Source organism: Protopterus annectens, chromosome 8.part0 (assembly GCF_019279795.1).
Source record: "Protopterus annectens isolate FY-2018-M chromosome 8.part0, PAN1.0, whole genome shotgun sequence".
Taxonomy (NCBI): Eukaryota; Metazoa; Chordata; order Ceratodontiformes; family Protopteridae; genus Protopterus; species Protopterus annectens.
This window is the reverse complement of record NC_056741.1, coordinates 772,560,619-772,573,421: the sequence shown is the minus strand read 5'-3', so window position 1 is coordinate 772,573,421 and position 12,803 is coordinate 772,560,619.

Sequence of the window (12,803 nt, the reverse complement as noted above, 5' to 3'; positions counted from 1 at the left end):
CATGAGGAGAAGGTTAACACTTGCACCACATATCCAGCCTCTCATAGACATACTAAACCAGCACTGGCAAAAAATACACATAAATACACAAAATCATACTCGGATGCTCTAAATAAAAACCTACAAAAGCATCAGAGACCTCCAAAGCAGACACCCCAAAAACCTGCACCTCCCATCACAAACCAGACAACACATAAAACACAAAATCAGTGTGCCACACAATCACAGCCCTTAAGGCAAAATAAGATACCTAACACACTAGTAATAGGTGACTCTATAGTCAGGCACACTGACATCCCACTCACTAGGCTGGACAAGGAGAAGGTTACTGTTAGCTGATTGTTGAGAGCCAGAATCCGCCACATAACACAAGCACTCAGGTCACTCCAGAACAAGTACAAATATGACTCTGTCATTGTTCATGTTGGTGTGAATAACCTGAGATGTACCTCCCTGGACTACATGAAAAGAGACATGGAAGAGCTCTCTGATCATGTAGCCCAGGCGGGTATGACCCAAACCCTGAGTAGCATCCTGCCCTCACCAAGAATGATACTACAGTATAAAGAAAAAAATGATTAATTTCAACAATTGGCTAAGCTTCTGGTGTCATTCAAAGGGGATCCAGTGTCGGTCAGCCTGGGACGACATGCTCGAAAAGCCTCGTTGCTTCACAAGATACGGCTTGCACCTGTCACCCCTAGGCTTTCAAATACTAGCCAAGGCTCTTGCTGCCTCCATAGTGCCTTTTTTAGGGAAGGCTCAAAAGTCAAATGCACCTCTGTAAACAGCACAAATAAAAAAATGAGAGTTATGCTACTCAATGCCAGGAGTTTAAATCTCAAAATGCACTCGCTCAAAGCACTCCTCAGTATGGAGAACGTCAACATCTGTGCAGTAACTGAAACCTGGTTCAAGGCTCCACAGAGCACCCCAGCACTACTGGGCTACAAGTCATACCGCACATTTTGGCCACAGAACATGGACTGAAACACAAAAGGAGGGGGTGTATCCATATTCATCAAGGATACCTACACCACCAGATTAGTGGCGCAGCATGATTCCTCTGAGATCATCCATGTGCAACTAACATCGGGCACATCTGCAATGCAAATTGTGGCCTGCTACAGATCACCCTCCATAACCCAGGACTACCACTCTGCCTTTCTGGAGACACTGGAAAACATGAAGGTCCTACCGAACACCCTGATATTGGGCAATTTCAATTACCCTACCGTTAACTGGGAAAACTACTCAAGTACAAACTCCCAGGTCCAGCACTTCCTGGAATTTATCAACTCAAATGCCCTGGATCAGCTGGTAAACTCCCCTACCACAGATGAAAACGTATTGGACTTGGTCATCACCAGCATAGGCGACAGGTGTACTGCACCGGAGGTCAACCCGTCACTGGTTAGATCAGACCATAAACTAATCACTCTGGATATCCACACCACACCCCCAACCAAGGAAACCACAGTAAAAAACTTTTCTAAGTAAGTTTCACAGCCCCCACTCTAAAGGATAACAGTGTCCAAGATGCAGGAACCTTTACAAATGCACTCTATGAGCACCTAAAAGGATGCATGGATCATGCCATCCCTAGCAAAACCAAGACTCACTCCCCTAAGAGAAGGAACCCAGTCTGGTGGACCCCTGTCATAAACAGGCTATACAATAGGAGGAGAAAACTAGTTCAGAAAAAAAGCAAATCCCAAGAAGGAAAGACATACCTGATCAGTATCAGTAAGAAACTAAGGTCCCTCATAAAATCATTGAAGGCTAACTTCGAAAGAAAAACAGCCAAGGATTCGAAAGATAACCACAAAGCCTTATTTAGCTATGTCAAGAATCTAATTGGCAACTCGCAGATATGCTCTGAGCTAGTGCAAAATAGCACAAAATATATTGAACCTACTGATATTGCCAACATCCTGGCAGATAGATTCAGTGCAAACCTCACCCCCCGCCTCTCACTCCCAAAAGGGTCCACAACAATACCAGAAAAGTGTAGTGTCCTGGAAATCACAGATGCACAGGTAAAAACAGCCCTTTCAAAAGCCAAAAGCACAGCATCAGTGGGGCCAGATGGAGTCCCAGGCTGCGTCTTGCACAAACTACAGAACTAACTAACCCCCCCCACCTAAACACACTGTTCAACCTCAGCCTCTCCACAGGCTATGTGCCCATAGAATGGCACACAGCAACGGTTATTCTACCCCACAAAGGAGGGGCCACAACTGACCCTAGTAACTATCACCCCATAAGCCTGACTAGCCTGGTCTGCAAGGCTATGCATGCAACTCATTAACAAAGACATTCAGAACCTCCAAACACTTGACCCGACCCAGTTCGGCTTTGTTAAGGGCAGATCATGGCTACTAAACCTGGTTGACTTCTTTGAGACACCAAGGCCATAGATGAGGCGAAGGTGGTTCACACAGCCTACATTCACCTCGCCAAGGCTTTTGATACCATTCCCCACTCAAGAATTATAGGAAAAACTCTCCAGCCTGAACATAAACCCCTACATCACGAGATGGGTTGCCAACTGGCTTACAGACAGAACTCACGAGGTAAGAATAGCAGGCTCCAGGTCCGACTCTAAACCAGTCACAAGTGGTGTCCCACAAGGCTCGGTCCTGGGACCCCTACTGTTCAGCATATACTTTTCAGAAGTACAGGCAAACACAGGAGGACTATGGCTAACCAAGTTCACTGATGACTGCAAACTGGGAGCCATAATTGACTCTCCGGCTGATATGGACATTCTCCAAAAGGGCCTTACTGAGACGGACATCTGGTGTCAAAGTCATGGTCTCAAGCTAAATTCCAAAAAATGCATAGTCATCCCGTTTGGGAAGAACAAAACATCCATAAATTACCACATAGGTGGCAGCCCCCTTAATAGACAAGAGGTAATAAGAGATCTGGGGACCCAGGTAGATAGTAATCTCTCCTTTGACAATCATATTGCCAAAGTAGTTAGGAAATCCTTCTATGTAGCCCATCTAATTACTAAAGGGTTCACATCTAGAAATAAAGAGGTTATAGTGCTCTTCTACTAGTCACTCATCTGACCCATCATAGAGTACAATGTCCCTTTTGGGATATACCTCACAAGACACTTCCAACAGCTGGAAAGACCACAAAAGTACCTCACCAAGAGGATTACTGGCCTCAAACATATGTCCTATGCAGTCCATCTGGAAAAACTCCGGCTGTACTCAGTGGCATATCGCTTACTCAGAGGTGATCTCTGCCTGACTTACAAAGCCATGTCCAACTCAGAATTGATGGACATGCTCCACCTAAAGAAATCCAAGTCACTGCAAGCCACTCGCGCTAGTGAGCTAAACCTCGCCGCAACAATAAATAGAACATGCTGGAGGGATAGATTCTTGTCACGGAGACTCCCCATGCTTTGGAACAAAATTCCTGACTACATTAGGCAGAGCCCCTCACTAACACTCTTCAAGAGAAACCTTGACGAGTGGATGGGTAACAGAAAATACACCCCTGGAATCACTTCATTGGCTCTTCTTGACAGAGGCTCAGTTAATTCATCAATGGGGTGGCAAAAGATGACACACTCTGGCTAGGCTTATAAGTGCCTTTGGGTAGATAGCCTAGTACCTACCTATGAAGCTATGAACCTAAAAGGTGAAGAGAAAACACTGAATGTGAAGAATCCTGCAGCTGTTTTAGCAAAGAACAGACCAAGTTACAACTTTGGTACAAGAAATGGCTTCCAGTAATTTAAAGGTCAAAATAAATCAAACATGCTAACAGCTGATTAATATACATGAAATGTTGAAGGAATAATCAACTCAAATAACAAAAGGCTAGAAAAATGGAAGAAGCTGCAAACAGTTATTCAAATGAACTGATAAAACTGCCAAATACAGATGTTGAAATAAAGAAAAGGATGGCTAAGAGACTGCTCAAGAAGAGCTGCTTCAAAAATGGTAGAGTTAAATGACAGAACATGCAGAGAAAACCTTAGATTTTTTGCTGTACCACAGAAGGTTGAAGGAATGGACTGTATTAATTTTGTAAAAGCCTAAAGAAACAACTGGACTGGTATTCCACAGCAGGATTTGTTAATTGAAAGGGCACATCATGTGTATGCTCAAAACCTGGCCACAAGAAAGCAGCCAAGACCTGTATTAGTAAAGATGCAATCATACCAGCAGAAAGTGTTGATCCTGATAAAACTGTAGGAAAAGGGCAAAGTATTGAAAACTGGAGACAGTAGAGTGTTTGTGGAAAAGGATTTTTCACTGTACACCCGGCAGAAGAGAAGCAAATTTATCCCAGCAATTAAAGTATGTTGAGAGGCAGGTGTGAGATTCAAGCAGCCATATCCAGCTTTTTTCAGAATATTTTTTCCTCGAGGATCAAAGTAATTTTTTGATCCAGAACATGCCAAGAAGGAAATACAAAAGTTTGTCCAACAAAAAGTGAGCCATGAAACAGACACAAACTCTGTTTTTCATTCCTTTGATAATAAAACTCAGATTTAGCCAGTTAAACATTTTACAGTGTTTCAAAGGAAAATGCCTAAGACAGAAAAAGCACATGAGTTGACTAGAAAATATCTGGAATACCTTAGACATGAATCAGAGTCTTAGGTTGGGAGATGGAAATGAACAGGAAGAAGACCAGCAACACTGAAATTGGTGAATACATATGATAATGGCTTTACAAGAAAAAGTGGCTGAGAAAGACTGAGCTTTTGTTGACTTTGTAAAATTTTTTTTGGGGGGGACTGAAAGGAATATACCCAACTTCATGTCATTAATGTTTGGAAAGACACTAACAAAAAAAAGTACCTGTAAGTAAAATGATTTTTGTTCTTAATATTTGTATAAAACCTTGCATGTTGTATAGTAAAGCATCTTCAGTAACTGTTGTATGTGATAAAGATACTAAAGTAAACAAGTTCTTTATTCTTTTTTTAGTTTTAAGAAATGTAGGCATTACAATGTAAAAAGAGAAAAAAGGCTGGACAAAATAATGTTTAAGTTAATATGCTGTAATATTGGGGTGCTGAGATGGAAGTTGGGATGGGTGTAAAAGTGCACTGATTATAATATATGTAGAGTTGAGATGTTTTATCTTACTGTTGTATAGGTAAATAACTGGATTAATGATCTTGGCTTAATCTAATAACAAGTTTTCTTGTGTAAGCATGTGGATTTTTAAAATAAGAGAACACTGTGAATATAATGACAAATTTTCCATACAAAATAAATACTCAATGTGAGTTGAGAAGTCTGCAGCTGAGGGCAGCTTAGGTTCATAGGTTCATAGGTAGATACTAGGCTATCTGCCCTAAGGCATTTATAAGCCTAGCCCGAGTGTATTTGGCTTTCGCCTCCCAATTAGATGAGCCTACTGTGCCTCTGTATAGTAGGTCACAGAAAGTAGCCCTTTAAGATTAAGAAAGTAGCCCTTTAAGTTTAGTTAACTGTGCCTCTGTCAAGCAGGGACACAGAAGAGATCACAGGGGTGAATTTGCGATCTCCCATCCATGCGTCCAGATTTCGCTTGAAAAGGGTCAGTGAGGGGCTACGTCTAACATGAATTGGGATTCTATTCCAGAGTGAGGGGAGCCTCTGGGCAATGAATCTGTCCCTCCAGCATGTTCTATTTATTTTTGTGCTGAGATTTAAGTCCCTGGAGCGTGTAGCTCTAACCAATTTGGATTTTTTGAGGTGGAGCATGTCCATTAATTCTGGGTTAGACATGGCTTTGTACATCAGGCATAGATCACCTTTGAGTAGGCGGTAAGCAAGTGAGTAGAGCTGGAGTTTCTTTAGTCGAGCTGCATAGGACATCTGTTTGAGGCCCATGATCCTCCTGGTGAGGTACTTTTGGGGTCTCTCCAGTTGCTGCAGGTGTCGGGTAAGGTACATCCCAAAAGGGGCATTGTATTCAATTATGGGCCTGATGAGTAGAGTGGCACAATGACCTCTCTTGATCTAGATGCGAACCCTTTCGTGATAAGGTGGGCTACATAGAAGGTCTTTCTAGGCACTTTGGCAACGTGATTGTCAAAGGAGAGATTACTATCTACGTGGGTCCCGAAATCCCTAATTACTTCTTCTGTACTTAATGGATTACCACCTATGTGGTAATTTGTGGGCACTTTGATTTTCCCAAAGGGGATGACTATGCACTTTTTAGCATTTAGCTTGAGGCCGTGGCTTTGGCACCAAGCATCCGTCTCCGTGAGACCCTTTTGGAGGATGCTTGTGTCAGCCGGAGAGTTGATTATGGCACCCAGTTTGCAGTCATCTGTGAACTTTGTCAGCCATAGTCCCCCCATGTTAGCCTGTACCTCAGAGAAGTATATACCGAATAAGAGGGGTCCCAGAACTGAGCCTTGTGGGATGCCACTTGTAACTGGTTTGGATTCAGACGTGGCTCCTGCAATTCTGACCATGTGGGTTCTATCTCTGAGCCAGTTTGCAACCCATCTTGTGACATAGGGGTTGATATTTAAGCTGGTAAGCTTATCTATGATGCCCAAGTGGGGTATTGTGTCAAAGGCTTTTGCGAGGTCCAGGTAGGCTGTGTGGACTACCTTGCCCTCATCTATGGCTTTGGTAACTGTTTCAAAGAAATCAACTAGGTTTAAGAGGCAAGATCTGCCCTTAACAAAGCCAAATTGGGTAGGGTCCAGTGTCTGGAGGTTCCCAATGTCATTGTTTATGAGTTCCATGATAATACGCTCCATAGCTTTACAGACCAGACTAGTCAGGCTTATGGAGCGATAGTTCCCGAGGTCCGTTGTGGCACCACCTTTGTGGAGTGGGACCACTGTAGCTGTACGCCATTCTTTGGGTACATATCCTGTAGTAAGGCTAAGTTTGAACAGTGACTTAATGTGAGGGTTCAGTTTTTCTTGGAGCTCATGTAAGACGTAGCCTGGGACACCGTCTGGTCCCATAGATGCTGTGTTCTGTTCTTATATTTCCATGGATACAAGCTAACTACAGGTGTAGGCAATAAATCTCGAGAGTTCTGGTCAGAGTTTTTGAGAGAATCAAAAAATTTAAAGGTACAAGGGCAAGCAAATTAGTAAAACTAAAGTTTGAAATTATTGGAAGTAAATAAGAGATATCTTCTTGTTACCGAAATACTTTAGTGCATTTACTAGAAGTGTATAATTTAGTTTTATTTAATAATAGCCAATGCACATTTTCTTGAGGCTAAATGTTAATTTTTGCTGAAGGCATACATATATGGGAGGGGAATGAAGATATAATGAGAACAGTAAGCAATTACTGTAAGTAGGAACACAGGCTGTAACATTTGCCTTTGCATACATAACCTTAATTTTAGGTTAGGTAATGCCCATGGTTGTTGTTGTCGATATGGGACAATTGTTTCCTTTCAGGGGGGGTTAAGATTCTTTATTTGAAGATGTACATAGTTTTGTGTGTTTGATTTAAGTTAATAGGCTATGGGAGGTGTGTGTGTGTTTTTGAAGGTTGACAAGAAACAACTGTATAAAAGATCAACCTGCCAAACATTACTGGGTGCATGTAACATAAAAGCTGGAAATAGACATTTAAAAAAGTTGTCATGTATAACAGGTGGGAATAATAACTTCTTATCATAATGGCTAAACCATCCATATTATTTTAGAACATGAATGGCCACTCAGGTATAGACAAAAAGGTAGGAGTATTTAATTATATTAAGAAATTCAGAGTGCAAGTAGAAATGTTACAGGAGACACATTTAGAAAGACGTGAGCATGTGAATTTGATAAAGAAAGGATTTCAGGGTGAATATTCAGCAGAAAATCATGGACAAAGGAAATGATGATTACTTCTAAAAATTGCTTGAGGAGATCAAATAGTGACAGAAGACAGAACTAGATAATAATGGTAGATTTGTGGTAGTAAGGGGCTACTGGAAAGGGAGGAGAGTTATGCCGGCATGTATTTACATTCTACTTAAAACTGCTATTACGGAGCCTAACAAAATTTTTGGAGAAATAATCATCTTCCAGCAAGAAATATTATTTACAGTGAGATACTTGAACTTGATTTGCAGCAGTGAGAATGTGTCTGGGGACCTAAAAGGGAAAATATAACAAAAGAGGGTACATTTCTGAAGAAGTTTATAAATAAATATTTGGTATAGAAAGCATAAATTTAACAGTAGGAACTCAGAGAGAATTTATTTATTATTCCACAAGGTACAATAACTGGGTTAGATTAGACAAATTATACTTCACAGGAACATGTGCATTTAATTGATAGTTTTGACATACATCCAATAACAATTTCAGATTATGTGCTAATAACAACTAAGATAAAAAATGCAAGATAATGAAGTAAAAATGAAACACTGGTACTTCCTTACCTACCTGTTAAAAAGAAAGGAACTTAAGGAATGGGTAGTAGAAATTATTCAAGTGTTATTAGGGAAGATAGATATTTATTCAGAAGTTATAGCTAGTGAGTGGGATAAAATGAAAATGGAGTTCAAAAATAGGGTAGAAATAAAATAAAAAGAGATATGTTTAAAATGTAACAGGAATTATTTAGAAGGGCTGATAAAGTATTTCAGAATGGGAACCTCACAGAAAAAGAACAGATGCAAGTGCAGAGTGCTAAAGTGAAAATAAGGGAGTGTCTGGATATTATGTATGAGTTTAGAAAGACTGCTGTTAAGCAACTACTTTGTTTAACAGTATTTTAAAAGGAGGGGCAGCACCAACATCCTGGAAAAAGCTGTGGTGGCTGTAATACCTAAAGGCAGCAAAGACCAGCCTACTTATAGGTCCATTTCAACCATGATTATAAAGTGTTTGTGTCTATAATAGCTAAAAGGATGGCAAATTGATAGGTATGAATCAGTATGGCTTTGTGTAGGGGAGGAACATGTTTCACAACATTAACAGAACAATGATCCAGAGGGAAGCATAGTGTAAGAAAATACTGCTGTTGTTGGTAGGTCTTGATGCATAGAAAGTATTCAACAGAGCAAGCTGGGATTTTATGAGTAGAAAAATGGAAACATTTGCTTTCCCTGATACAGTTGTTGTTGTTGTCTTTTGGCTTTTCCCGGTTAGGGGTCACCACAGCGGAACTCGGGTCCGCTAATGATTGGCATAGATTTTCACGAACACCGAGGTGCCAGCTCGACGTTCAACCTTCAACTAAGGCACACCCATTTATGCATGTTTTTCGAATGCCCACCCAACCACAGGGAGGACATGCAGACAGAAGGCACTCCCCGCACTCCAGCCAAAAATCGAACGGGAGAACCTCTTGCTGTGAGGCAACAATGCTACCACTGCACCACTGTGGAAGCTTTCCCTGACACAGTAATAAGGTTAATTAGAAAGTTATATGAGGGATCGGTGGCAAAAATTAAAGTTGAGGGGGGGTTCTTCTGACAAGTTGTATCTTTCCCCATTGTTATTTGCTTTATATTTAGAGCCACTGACAAGAAAATAAGGGACTCAAAAATTCAAGGATATAATTGGTCTGGTAATCAAGAAAAGTTGGCTTTATATGCAGCTGATATTATTTTGCCCCTGATATATATATATATATATATATATATAAGGATATCTCAGTGTTGTGGAACATTTTGAGATAGCTTCAAGTCTTTTTGGGGCATAAAATTAAGGAACTAAAATAAAGACTATAGCTGTAAACTATGTACCCACGCATGAACAGGATTAGCAATACGCATATTTATGGGAACACTATAAAATGAAATATTCAGGAGTATGGATTAAAAGGGATTCTGTTATGACAACTAAGAATATGTGTGAAGAGACTAAACAAAAGATAATACAAAAACTGAGAAACTGAAAGCTCTTCTGTATGGATATAGATAGCAGATAGCAAAATACAAGCAGTGGAAATGTTTTTAGTCCCTTTACTTTTCTATACAAGTAAGACACATTTTTATCAACCAAAAAATAAGATGTGGGAAATAATTAATATTAAGTTGAAGAAATGTCCCTGGGAGGGGAATAGGGGAAGGGTCAAGTGGGATAAGTTGATATTTATAATAGAACAAGGTGGTTTAGGATTACCTGCTTTGAATGGATATTTTAGAGATGCATAGTTAAGGCTCGTACACATAACACAAGTAGAAAGCTATAATTCAAAGTGGAAAGGGATGATAATGAAGTATGGGGAAATTTAGGAAATAAGAACAAAGCAGGATGTTGGACGCAGATCCTTAAGGAGGATAACAACAGCCGTACAGAAAATAACATTCATAAACTAGCAGAAATTATTCTAAGAACTAAGCTAATGTGAGAATGGAGAAAGATTTTGCTAACAAAGATTACTGAAATTAGGGGAACAGAGAATAGGTAAGAGGAGCAGGACTTTACTGGAGAAAAATGGCAAAGGAACCAAGGTATTGGGAGCAAATAACTAGAGAGGGCAAGGTAACTGAATGAGAAAAGGCCAAAAAGAAATTTGGACTGCAGGCTAGAGACAGTCTTCCATATCAGGGACTGACATCAGAGCATAAGCAAAGAGAAAGGGATGTGGGAATCCTAAGTGAAACACCTGCTCTGATAGAGTTTTTGGTTGAATCTAGAACATAAGATGCTGTTAAAAAGGGATAATTAGTAGGGCATATAAAATAGTGCATGATAACTATAGGAATCAATCAGAGAAGGTTAGAAAAGATTGGGAAGATAGAGTAGGTAAGAAATTCACATGGAAACAATGGGTAACATATGTATGGCTCCCAAATATGCAACAAAGTGTAGAAGATTTAGGATTTTTGCTTGGAAGTGTTTGCACAGGTATTTTTATACCCCAAGCAGACTTCAAAGAGTTTTTCCTGAGGTAGATTGCAAATGTTGGACGTGTGATTGGGGAAGAAAGAGGTACCTATGACATATGATCTGATGTTGTCTTTTCTGTCTGGATTCAACTTATGAATTATTGGAATAAACTCGGATCTCAGACCAGTCATATTCCAAGGACTTTAGTCCACTGAGCTCTGCCTCCTGTACCCATAATCCTTCATTCAACTAAGATTATCTTGGATCTCATTTGCTCATTTGCCACCATTCCTGGATAGCAGCTTGATTGTTTGCTCTGCTGGAGTGTATCCTTTTTTTTTTTTTTTTTTTTTTTTGGAGTATTTTGGAGTGTGGTTTAGATTGCTGTATCCCCTACCCTTGTTTTCTTGTGTGTGGTTATTTGCAGTTTAGCCTTTTTCTCTTGTAGTAGGTTAGTATAGGTTTAGGACTAGGTGTTGTCTGATTAGCAGGCTTTTCCCACCTAGTGTGGTTTTGTAATGGATAGTGTTTGCTGTGTTTAGATGTTAGGGTTTATTCTTGTTAGTCTTTAGTAGTGTAGTGGTTAAGTTTCCTGGTATGGAGAAGGGTTTTAAAAAGTGCATAACTTGCAGTCACAAGCTGCCATTGCAGGACACCCATGACAGGTTTGTACACTTTCTGGGGTTGCCCATTTTGACTCTCCTTGTGGTATTTGCAAAGGCTTTGTCACTCACACTGACAACGAGAACAGAGCCAAGTTGGTCCTGAAAAGACTGTTGCCAGCCATCAATTATTCTTCTGCTTCTTCCAGCAAAGGAAAAGTCTGATCAGGGTCATAAGCAGGGCTTCAAGGACCCCAAACCTTCCAAGGGGGACCAAAAATGATCAGCCCCCTCTCCTTCTTCTAGTTTGCTGGATCCAATGGTCTCAAGGTCCTGGCTCCCTGATGGTTTCTGCAAAGTTGTTGGTTCCAACACCTCAGAGATTATCATCTTCAGCTCAGATTGCAGGTAAAGCTCCAGCCTCCACTCTTAGTGTTCCAGGCCCCTTCTTGTCCAAGGGAGCACCAACAGGTAGGACCTTTTCCCCCTTTTCCCGTCCTAGTCGTCAAGAGTCCTCACCAGAGTAATCCCCATTTCTGCCCCTCATATGAAGTTCTCCAGTTCAGATCCGGTCATCAGAGCCATCATCCAGTATGTGAGCCTCCAAGCCTCCTTAGTTGGCTTGGTCATCCTGGTTGGTAGGGAGTTTAAGACCCATGGAATTGGAACAGTTAATGGAGTCCTTTTTACAGGCACAGATACAGTTAGAGTGATCCCCCTTGCTTTGGACCCTAGACCTGATGTGTTGGCTCATTTAATTGGTTTTCTTCCTAGAGACTTATGGTTCCAAAGTCATTGAAGCTGGTTGCCTTTCCTTACTTAGAGTTGGATCTGACAGTTTAATTGATTTTGGCTTCTACCCCAACCTTGGATTTCTCAAATCCGGCTGCATTGGAGCTGAATGGGTCTCAGAGTCAGCATGTGGAGACAAGGGTATCCAGGTTGAGTCTATATGACTTCATCAAACTTTATTTACCTTGAATGGCTATTCATCGAACCAACATAATCAAACGTCCCTTCATCGAATGTTCGCATCAGTGAATGTTTTTCCCAGGGAAGGAAGTCACTTGGCAAACATACAGAAATTTGCCCTTTCCCCACTGTTGTGTGATCTTGCAGTTGTTATAAATAAGTGGGGGGGTGCAGTCTCCCACATTGGGGGTGTGTGATTGGTGTAGTCCCCCCCCCCACTTTGGTGGGTTTAAAGTACTGTGTATAGGTACCATGAGAAAAACATTCACTGATGTCAACATTCAATGAAGGGCCATTCACTGATGGTTCAATGAATAGCTGTTTGAAATAAGTAAACTTCGATGAAATTATATAGACCCATCTAGTTTATGTTCGACAATTCCAGTTTTGTGGTCATCCTTCCCACTTCAGGCCTTTGCTGTTGAAAGTTTGGCTCCAGTCTC